The following is an 11,581-nucleotide window of genomic DNA, read 5'->3' on the forward strand; positions in this document are numbered from 1 at the left end:
AATATGCAAGTGATGAATCTGATTCGAGAATTTGAAATGAAGAGAATGAAAGAATCAGAAACTATAAAAGACTATGCAGACCAACTACTCGACGTGGCCAACAAGGTGAGATTGTTCGGTAAGGATTTCGCTGATGAAAGAATTGTTCAAAAGATTCTTGTTACACTTCCTGAGAAATATGAAGCCACAATTTCTTCTTTAGAGAATTCTAAAGATCTGTCAAGCGTTACCTAGGCAAAACTTGTTAAAGCTTTGCAGGCATCAGAGCAAAGGAGATTAATGAGGAAAGAAGATTCTGTTGAAGGTGCTTTTCAAGCTAATTCACTGAACAACGAGTCAAACAAATGAAGGAAAAAGAACAAGAAGCAGGGGCCAAGCATTAGTTACAACAATCAGGGAGGAAGTCAGCCTCCCTGCCCTCATTGCAAAAAGACAAATCACTCTCAACAGAAGTGTTGGTGGAGACCAGACGTCAAGTGCAACAAATGTGGTCAATTAGGCCATGTGGAGAGGATATGCAAGTCACAACCGCAACAAGAAGAAGCTAAGGCTGCAGTAAATCAATATCAAGAAAAGAAATTGTTTGTAGCAACTTGTTTTCCTAGAAAAAGCACTTCTGAAAGTTGGTTAATTGATAGTGGATGCACAAATCATATGACCAGCGACCAAAAACTCTTTAAAGATCTAGATAGATCTTTTATTTTCAAAGTGAAAATTGGAAATGGAGAATATCTCGATGCGAGAGGCAGAGGAACTGTTGCAATTGAAAGCCTTACAGGTTTGAAACTTATAGTTGATGTTCTTTTTGTTCCTAATCTTGATCAAAACCTCTTAAGTGTTGGACAGCTACTTGAAAATGGTTTGAAGATGTTGTTTGAAGAAAAAGCATGTGTCGTCAAGGATGCTGATAATAAAGAGATGTTCAAGGTCAAGATGAGAGGAAAGAGTTTTGCCTTGAACTTGTTGGACGAGGAGCAAGTAGCAGTTATCAAGTTGGAAAATAACTCAGAACTATGGCACAAAAGACTCAGATATTTTCATCATGATGCTATACTCTTCATGAAAGAAAATCAACTAGCAGAAGGTCTTCCAAGCCTTGAGAAGAACCTGCCTGCTTGTGAAGCTTGTCAGTATGGGAAGCAAACAAGGTTGCCTTTTCAGAATTCATCATGGAGGGCAAAGCAAAAGCTGCAACTTATTCACACAAATGTAGGCGGACCTCAGAAAACACCATATTTAAAGGGTAGTAAGTACTATATTGCCTTTATTGATGATTGTACCAGATATTGTTGGATTTATTTTTGAATTATAAATCTGAGGTCGCTGATGTATTCTGGAAATACAAGGCTTTTGTGGAAAATCAGAGTGGTTGCAGAATTCAGGTGATAAGAACCGATAATGGAACCGAGTATACTTTAAAAAAATTCAACAAGTTTTGTAATGAAGCGGGAATTGAGCATCAGCAAACAGCACCCTATACTCCCCAACAAAACGGAGTAGTGGAACGAAAAAATAGGACGCTAATGGAGATGACAAGGTGTTTGCTCCATGAGAAAGGACTGCCAAAGAAATTTTGGGCTGAAGCTGCAAATACAGCAGTATTTCTGCTAAACAGATTACCAACTAAGGCCTTGCAAAAGAAGACACCATTTGAGGCTTGGTTTGGTTACAAACCTTTGCTAATAAATCTGAAAATATTTGGTTGTCTTTGTTTTCTTATGTACCTCAGGTGAAAAGAGATAAGTTGGATAAGAAGGCTGAACCTGGAATTTTCGTAGGATACAGCAGTCTCTCAAAATCTTATAGGATCTATCAACCTCAAAATGACAAAATCATTGTTACCAGGGATGTCAAGTTCGTGGAAAATGACACCTGGAGCTGGCAAGATGATGAAAAGCAAAAAAATCGAGAATCTCTAGATGAAGATGTTGATGATGTACCTGTTAGAGGCACAAGAGCACTTTCTGATATATATCAAAGGTGTAATGTTGCAATTTTAGAACCAGAAGGATATATGGAGGCTGCTAAAGATGAAAAATGGAGATATGCAATGCAGGAGGAGCTCAAAATGATAGAAAAGAACAACACATGGGAGCTGGTTGACAGACCATCGCACAAGAAGGCTATTGGAGTCAAGTGGGTTTATAGGAACAAGCTAAATCCTGATGGTTCCATAAACAAGTACAAGGCCAGGCTGGTTGCAAAAGGGTACGCACAAATGTTTGGAGTAGATTTTTCAAAAACTTTTGCTCCTATCGCCCGTTTAGATACGATAAGAATGTTGTTAGCTTTAGCAGCTCAACTGGGATGGAAGATACACCAGCTTGATGTGAAATCAGCTTTCCTAAATGGCTACCTTGAAGAAGTAATCTTTGTAGAACAACTAGAAGGTTTTTCTATCAAAGGCAAAAAAGACGACGTGTACCTTCTAAAGAAGGCATTGTATGGCTTAAAACAAGCTCCTAGAGCTTGGTATAGCAGAATTGATGCTTATCTTCTGAGCTTAGGTTTTACAAAAAGTCTCAGTGAGTCTACACTCTATATTAGAAAAGAAGATTATGATTTAACCATTGTTTCTTTGTATGTGACTTGCTAGTTGCAGGTAGCAATTTGAACTTGATTAATTTGTTCAAGACTGAAATGATGGAAGTTTTTGAGATGACAGACCTTGGTGAAATGTTCTACTTTCTTGGCATGGAAATTCAGCAAACAGGACATGAGGTCTTCATATGCCAGCAGAAATATGCTAAAGAAATTCTCATAAAGTTCAAAATGGAAGAATGCAAGTCTACAACAACTCCAATGAATCAAAAGGAGAAGTTCGGCAAAGATGATGGAGCTGAAAAGGTTGATGAAGGACTTTATAGGAGCCTGATAGGTTGCCTAATGTACTTGACTGCAACAAGACCAGATATTCTTTATGCTGTGAGTTTACTTTCAAGATATATGCATTGTGCTAGCGAAATTCATTTTCAAGCAGCTAAACGTGTGATTAGATATGTTAAAGGTACTGCGAATTTTGGCATAATGTTTAAAAAAAGCATCAGACTTTCAGTTTCTTGGGTTTTCTGATAGTGATTGGGCTGGTAGTTCAGATGATATGAGAAGCACCTCAGGTTACTGTTTTAGTTTTGGTTCTGGAATGTTCTCTTGGTGTTCAAAGAAGCAAGATATTGTGGCTCAATCTATAGCTGAAACAGAGTACATTGCAGCTGCACCAGCTGTGAATCAAGCCCTTTGGATTCGGAAGCTACTGACAGATTTGTATATGGAGCAAAAGAAGAGCACTGAAATCTTTGTTGATAATCAAGCTGCAATTTCAATTGCAAATAATCCTGTTTCACATGGAAAGACAAAACATTTCAAGATCAAACTTTATTTCTTGAGGGAGGTGCAAAAGAATGGAGACATAGACTTGGTGCACTTCAAAACTGATTTTCAGACTGCTGATATTTTAACTAATGCCCTACCTAGAGCAAGATTTGAATTTCTCAGAAAAAGGCTTGGGATTGCTGCTCTTGAGTCAAGGAGGAGTGTTGAAAGTGGTGCCTCAAAACCTGGAGATTAGTTCCACTTTCTGTTGTATCAATATACAGCTTAAAAGTACGATTAAGTTCAGATAAATTAGGCTGCAGTATTTGGCAGAATCTGATTAGTTAGTTGCTATATTTTAGGCTTTAGTTATTGGAGATAATGTTAGCTTATTTCACTCCTTTTCTTTAGCTTTTTAAGTTATGAATTCATGTATTTATATTGCAGTCATTATTTCAATAAAAGAAAACTTAACCTTGTTTCTCCTCTTTTCTTTCTTAGTAAACATCTGTTATTCTCCTGTTAAAAACCTACAGAGAGCTTCAAGTCCAGTCCACGAGCAAGCTGGAACTTCTCTGGTCCATCACTTTTCTCTATTAGCTTATCAAGTTTCCTTAGGCCATCAGAGACATCTTTAGGACCCTTTAAAGCAGTGAGATTATTTACTGCCACACAAGTGAAGACTCGTCGGCCAAATTTCTTTTGACAAAATCAGTATAAGATGCAACGGCCTCTTGGGTGTTCCCTAGAATCGGGAGAGAGAAATTATCTTCCATTAGTGTTTCCTGACCAATTCTGTAATTCCATTGTCCACAGTAAGATATTCATCTTTCTTCTATATTTTCATTTCATTCATGCAAAAACTGGAAGTTTCACAGAGAATTGCAAAGAAGTGGAAGATTTTACCACATTTAATTTGACACTTCTAAAAATGTATAAAGTTTATAAAAAGACAAAGGAGAGAAAATATCAATATACGATTGTTCCAAATGAATAGACCAGAATGCAGTTTGTCCCTTGTAACATCTCATAAATAGATATTCCAGTTTACCCTATGATCTCTGGCATCAAATAACAAACTGCATACAACTGTCTATAAGATATAAAGAGGAAATCATCCTACAAAACGCAACTTATAATTTACAGCCTCATATAAACATGCCCCCTATTTAATAACCCCCCGCCCCCCAAACCAAACCAAACCAAATCAAAGAGAAGACATTAAGACTTAAAAGAAAAAGGCAAGTAACAATTATAACCAATCAAAGACACAGAAGCATTATTTGCATGATCCTGAAAATTGGAATGGCTAAAAAAGCTTTATTTCTTGTATAAAGAACCATAAACTCCATTTTACATACAACAAATAAGAAGATATAGCGGCTTTGCAGATATTTTAACCCCAAACATACAAGCACTTTTGACTGTAATGGCCACATCTTTTCAATTAGACTAGTTCTAAATTGTTAGTCTATCATTACTAAAGGGTTAACAAACCAACAAAAAGTTAACACAAATAAGAAAATAAAAGATGCTTAAGATTCTCCTTAAGTTCATAGAGACAAGAATATATCAATTGCTAAAGTAAGTACATCTTGATGACAACTTAAACCCTCCAAAATAAACTTCCAAGCGAGGAAATATCTGATGTTTTTTTACTAGTCATAGATTGTGCATCATCAAGTGTTAAGAAAATGGATAAAAGTCATACAAATAAAGCAAGTCAGGACTAACTGAATCTAATTTTTTCATGATGTTATGAAGAGCTTGTTAGAGTCAAACTTGTCTTCGAGCTGACAATAACAGTTGTTCTGCATCTTTGTATTTCTCCCTTTCAATTAAAGAGCAGGCAGTACTGTAAGCCAATTCAAAACTGCTAGTTGCTTCAACTCTCAGTGAATCCAAGGTTCCCTGCACTTCAGAAGACCTTCCAGCAGAAACCAGACCAGCAACAAGATTATCTCCAAGATTTATGGGTTGAATATGGGTATCAACCCATATTTTACAATGTAAAAAGTCAATCACCCAACCCATTAAAATATGGGCGGGTTACAAAAATATGGGCTCATTTTGCCGGCACTACGTGTACTTATAGATGTGCTGGTCCGTAGGTGCGAAACTATGGTAAGTGAAGATGTTAAAAAGGGACCGGGTTGACCTAAAATCACATAGAAGAAAGTAATCCCAGAAGACCTGGTATAATTATAGACTTAGCTAACGATAGGGCACAATGGAAGAAAAGATCTCAAGGTGATAGCCATTAGTTGAGGATATATTTTACACTCCTATGGACCTTATTTGTTATGATGATGATACAATATGAGCTTAAATGAAGAAATCAGGATTCATAGAGCCAATCCCAACTTGTTCGGGACTGAGGCGTAGTTGTTGTTGATTCAAAGTATTTAATGTGTTTGGTTGTTAAGATTAAGAAGTAAAAGCTAGTGCTTTTTAATCACTGAAAGATTTGAAATTTGTGATTTTAGATTTAATTTTAAAAGCTAATGCTTGCAAGTATTTAGTATGTTTGGTTGTTTTATTTGATGTAGGATGGATAGGGTTTGCATATATATTGCTTACAATGGCAAATGGACTACAGATAACAAGTATTTGGATCGTGAGATCAAGCTAATTCTTGTGAATGATGGGATAACATTTGAAGGTCTTGCCGAGAAGATTTTTCAGGTCTAAAACTGAAAGTGGGTGAGATTAAAGCAAATATTTGGTTTGACTCGAATCTAGAAACAAGCAAAGGAATGCAAGTAACAAATGATGAGGAAGTTACTACTTGCATTTACTTGTTGAAAATGATCCAAATTTCAAGACTTCCCGTTTCATTGTTGATATTGCGGAAAAAAATTCTTTGTCCGCAGTCAATATTGTACAACAAGAGGAAATGCAGATTGAAAGAGATGAGACATCGATACCAGTTGAGCCAATATCAGAGTTTGAACCTCTGGAAACAAAATCATCTCATGGTATGAAATTGAGAAAAAGGGCCCAGAATAGAAAAGTATCAAAAAAAAGAAAAAGATCGAGGAGTAAAAGAGACGATTTGTCAGGTGTGATTTTGAGAGAAGATGCTTCATTGGATGAAATAGTTGTGGGATCTTTGTTTGCGAACAAAGAATGTTTAAATATTTCGGGAGCTTTTGATAAATATCGACAGATGCACCCATCTTTCCTAAATGATACAAAATCTGAGATTCCAACAGCATTGACTCAGTACTTCCTTCTTGCCCTTTCAAGGACTCTAAAGCCTCCTCCAATTTATTTTGCCGATATAAGCAATATCCCTTTTCAAAGAAAGCATGACAATGAAAAAGGGGAAATGTTAGTGAGAAAAACAAAATCTAGAATTGAAGAGAAAGGAACTTATTTTTTTTTTCAAGTAGAGGTGATACACTGAAACACAAGGCAAGTATATGTAAATAATTTTCATAAAGATGGGTCTGGAAGGACCCAAAGCTAACTTGGCACTGAAAAGAAGCTTATGAAATTGTTAACTATCCCCTGTAGGAATAATCAGGGACTGATGACTGCTCGTATATTTCCTATTATACTTCCTACTTCTTAGTTGGAATTGCCCATGGGAGGAAGCCATAAGGATGTTTCAGTTCTAATCATATCACTCAGGTTATACAATACAAGACTATCAGATGAAAAAATCGTTGTCTCGAACATCCTGGAGAATCGACCTTTGGTATGAGTATCCTAACTAGCTTAACAACATACGTTGTACTTTCTTCTCTTTTTCCTCTTCCCAACCGTAGATCACTGACCGTTATTTCTTAAGGGTATTTGAGTCTTTTTCTATGCATTTAACACATATAATATGTCGTTTTGAGCCTAAATCTAAGTCCTATAACAACCTTTCTATCCCTAGTTCTACCCGTACCCTCTTATTCTCTCAAATTCCCAAATACCATCCAAGTTCATCGTCCCCAATTCTCTCTCAAATTCAAGGAAGAAACTAGGGTTCAAGCTTCAAGTCTCCTTTTTCCTCCATTGCTTTTGGGCTTTGATCATCAAGGTATGTGAGAATTCACCAATGGTTCTGTTAAATTAGGTCTTAGGCCTAACTCACACCCCAAAAGCTAGCTCAAAGGGAGGAGGATTGCCCAAGCCTTATAAGGAGTCCACCCATCTCATTAACCACCGATGTGGGACTTTTGTCATTCTTTAACAGGTTCAATTCATCCATTGGATCCCAAAAGATTTCCAAGTTCTAAGTCAATTTCATCAAGTTTGATTAGGGTTTCATTCAATTCTCCATGGGTCCTATTTGTTATGATTCAATTGTTTGATTTTAATCTTATTATGAATGATTTGATTCAATTACACGTTTTCCGATTGATTTCTCATGGACCCATGCTATGAACTTGTGAATGATGATGTATGGAAGCTATGTATGATTTATGAAAAGAATGTTTATGAACTAAGGTTGCTTTCAAGATAAGCATCAATAAAATTGTGAAAAGTTTTCTCACATCATATGAATTGTGAAAGATTTTAACATATTAAGAAATCATGATTGGTGAAAAGTTTTCTCACACATGTATGTATTATGATTTAAGGAGCTACTCTATGATGACTTAAGCTTGGATTAGTGACTTAATTGTGCTTTTCCATATATGATGATATGTTTACGAATATGCCTATTATGTTGGAATTTTTACTTAGCACCGAGAGGACATTGAGATGGAGTCTCTCCCGTTAGTAGAGGACGGATCTCTAGTAGCAATCTATTTGTCCCTAACTACGTGCCTCTGTAGGATTGTCTTACAAAGACATAGCTAGTGGATCCATCTAAGCTAGAAGTTCATGGTCCTTTGCAAATAGAACATCTCTTTTCGGCTTTGAGATGTTGTGGAATTACCAAAAGGAAAGAGGTTGGTCGGGTGCAAATGGGTGTTAACTATGAAATATAAGTCAGATGGGTCCAAAGAAAGATATAAAGCACATTGGGTAGCAAAGGTTTATACACAGACCTATGGAATTTGATTATTTGGAGACTTTTGCCCAGTGGAAAAAATGAATACAATGAAAATCTTATTATCATTGGCTGCAGTTTTTAATTGGAACCTACAACAATTTGATTTAAAAAAATGTCTTTTTACGTGCAGACTTAGATGAGGAGATCAATATGGAGGTGCCACCAGGTTTTGAAAGCAAGAAGGGAATGTTGTGTTGACTGAAGAAGGCACTCTACGGATTAAAGCAATCACCTCGTTGACTGAAGAAGGCACTCTATGGATTAAAGCAATCACCTCCCTCGTGCATGGTTTGGTAGATATACAAAGGTTATGATCAAGCTAAGGTATCGACAAAGTCAAGCAGACCACACCTTGTTCATACGACACTCAAAAACAAGAAAGCTGACAACATTGTTATTTATGTGGATGACATCATAGTAACAAGTGATGATTCAGAGGAGATACAAAATTTGAAAAAGTGTTAACTCAAGGAATTTGACATCAAAGAGCTTGGTACATTAAAGTATTTTTTGGGAATCGAAGTGGCACACTCAAAACAAGGAATCTTTATTTTCCCAAAAAAATATGGGCTTGATTTGCCGAAAGAAACAGAAAAATTAGGGTATAAACGAGTGGCTACACCAATATCATAGATTGTGCAATGCTCCAAAAGATTATATAAAGGCTTGTAACAAAGTCTTGTAGGGAAGTTGATTTACTTGCCCTTCTATGGATAATAAAAACAAGTTAAGAAAATGACTATTCCGTGGGATTTACGCTTAGCATCGAGAGGATATTGAGATGGGAGCTCTCCCGTTTGTAGAGGCGCATTCAAACTCCGAATAATTACCAAAGTCAACTGAAAGGCTAAAATCTCAATAAATTCCAACATACGACCTCAAATCCACAAAAGGACCAAATCTGAAACCAACAACTTTCTTAGACCAATTTCTTCATTTTCAGACCCAAAATTCCCAACAGACATTGAAAACTACTTTTTTTAAAATTTAGCCTTCCAAAACTCTAAAATTTTCACAATTCATAACTCCTAACTCGAAACTCAAAACAAATTTCAAAGTCCAATAAAAAATTACTCGAGATCACTATCGGGAGGGGTAAAATGGTAAATTTATAAAAATTTCTAAAAATCACCAACCGAGTCATTACATTATCCATCACTAAAAACCATATTCATTCTCAAACATAATGTAAAAGACAGTACCTAAAGCCTTAAAGAGATGTGGATATCTGACATGCATGTTGGACTATATCTTCCAAGTCACCTCTCGAGCTGAAGAGTGTTTTCACTACACATTCACTAAAGAAATATCCTTAGCCTAAAGCTTTCAAACCTGCTATCCAGAATATCAATATGATCCTCTTCAAATACTGTAACACCTCAAAATATTCTAAGGCAAGGGTCCAAGGAAGGGTTCAAGAACGGTGGAAGAGTCCACGGCCGGTGAACCCAACCTTGAACCCAAGCCTTGTGAAAAATATTTTCCAAGGCAAGGTTCTAAGGAAGGGTTCAAGGACAGTGGAAGAGTCCAAGGCCGGTGAACCCCTGCTTGAACCTAAACCTTGTGAAAAATATTCTAAGGCAAGGTACTAAAGAAGGGTTCAAGGACAGTGGAAGAGTCCATGGCCGGTGAACCCATCCTTGAACCCAAGCCTTGTGAAAAATATTCTAAGGCAAGGGTCCTGGAAGGGTTCAAGGACGGTGGAAGAGTCCACGATCAGTGAACCCGTCCTTGAAGAAAAAATTTCTAAGGCAATAATTCATGGGCGTGTCCACGGCCGGTAGAATGGTCCACAGACAGTAGACCCACCTGTGCAGATTTACTTAGAAAAAAATTGCAGGCCTCTGGTTCACGGGAGCCTTTACTGGCCATGAATCAAAGAATGGCCGCTAAAAGCTATCCTTGAAACGTACCCGTCAGTTAACGTTTTCTAGGTTATATGGGACATTTCCTATGCATCTAATACCTAAAATAAATCATTTTATAATCCTAATCCTAGACCCTATAAAAGTCTTTTTAAGTCAAAATACACCCATTCACTCCATTATTTCCCAACACTCAAATCAAAACCACAAAGTTCATCGTCTATACAAAATTTCTCTCTCTAGAACTCAAAGAAGAAGAAAAGTAGAATTGGAGATAGGGCTTGAAGAAACAAGGCTATTTCACTCAATTTCTTTGGAGAATCATAACTAAGGTATGATAGTCCTTCATCCATGGATAGTTTTCACCCATGGATCCCTTCCAAACTAAATTTCTAAACTAGTGATTTTCCCCAAAAGTTAGGGTTTGACTTCAATCTTATTGGTTCTTTCCAAAAATATTTTAATTGGTTGATTTATGATGGATTATGATTGAATTAATGATTTGTTGTTGATTTATGACGAATTATCCCAAGAACCCATGAAACCCCATATCCCCCAATTTATGTCTTTGTGATGTGGGTGAATTGATGAAGGAAGAGTACTATGAGATTATGTTGGTAGTAATTTAGTTAATTGAATCATGTTATTATCCATATCTAATGTAGTAAGTCTAGATGTGTTATGGAATGTGATCCTTGACCCAAGAGGGGTGAACCGTGAGAATTATACATGATTGTGGGCTCATTGTATAATATGCTTTATGAACATGATTATATTCTAATTGTTGTGTTGATTGAAAGGTCATTCTCATAAACACATAATGAACATGATGTGAAAGGTTTTATCACAATGCAATGATTCTAAGGTTGAAAGGCTATTCTCACCTATTGAATCTAAGAGCTATCTCATGAACCATGAAGGATTGAGTGTCAAGGCATTCTTCCATAATAATGAACTTGAATCAAGACTAAATATGAAATTGTGGGAAGTAATGCTTAGCACCGAGTGGAAATTAAATATGAGATGGAACCTTCTACCACAGTTGAGTCTGGGTTCCCAAAACATGTATCTCATGAGATGGAAACCTTTTACCACAGTTGAGTCCGGATTTCTAGTAACAATCTCCTTACCCCATAACTATGTGCCCCCATAGGTTATTTAGCTAGTGGATCCACCTAAAATCTAATACATGTTAGTTCTATTTTAGGAAAGTAGGACACCTCTTTTCGGTGTGGGGCATGACACCGAATTCCATGTTAAGCTCACATGGTCTATGTCGGTTAAGGCTTATCCCACCATGAAAAGAATATGAACAAGAACATAAACTATGAATGATGGTTACTCAATAAGCTTTACTTAGCTTGGGTAGGATTATGGGATCTTATTCATGCATTGCACAAGTATGCTT

The 11,581-nt window shown here is 36.6% G+C and overlaps 1 protein-coding gene across 6 annotated transcripts in view; it reads right to left on the reverse strand.

Annotated features, from left to right (window-relative positions):
- Nucleotides 1-5,859: 5,859 nt before the first annotated feature.
- LOC102589069 (syntaxin-71-like) overlaps nt 5,860-11,581 on the reverse strand; it is a 34,054-nt gene continuing 28,332 nt past the window's right edge. For all 6 annotated transcript variants that reach the window (XR_001475075.1, XR_001475072.1, XR_001475071.1 and 3 more), the window contains one exon: nt 5,860-6,608. The gene's annotated coding sequence lies outside the window, so the exon portion shown is untranslated. The remainder of the gene's footprint in view (nt 6,609-11,581) is intronic.

Source organism: Solanum tuberosum, unplaced genomic scaffold (assembly GCF_000226075.1).
Source record: "Solanum tuberosum cultivar DM 1-3 516 R44 unplaced genomic scaffold, SolTub_3.0 scf00015, whole genome shotgun sequence".
NCBI lineage: Eukaryota > Viridiplantae > Streptophyta > Magnoliopsida > Solanales > Solanaceae > Solanum > Solanum tuberosum.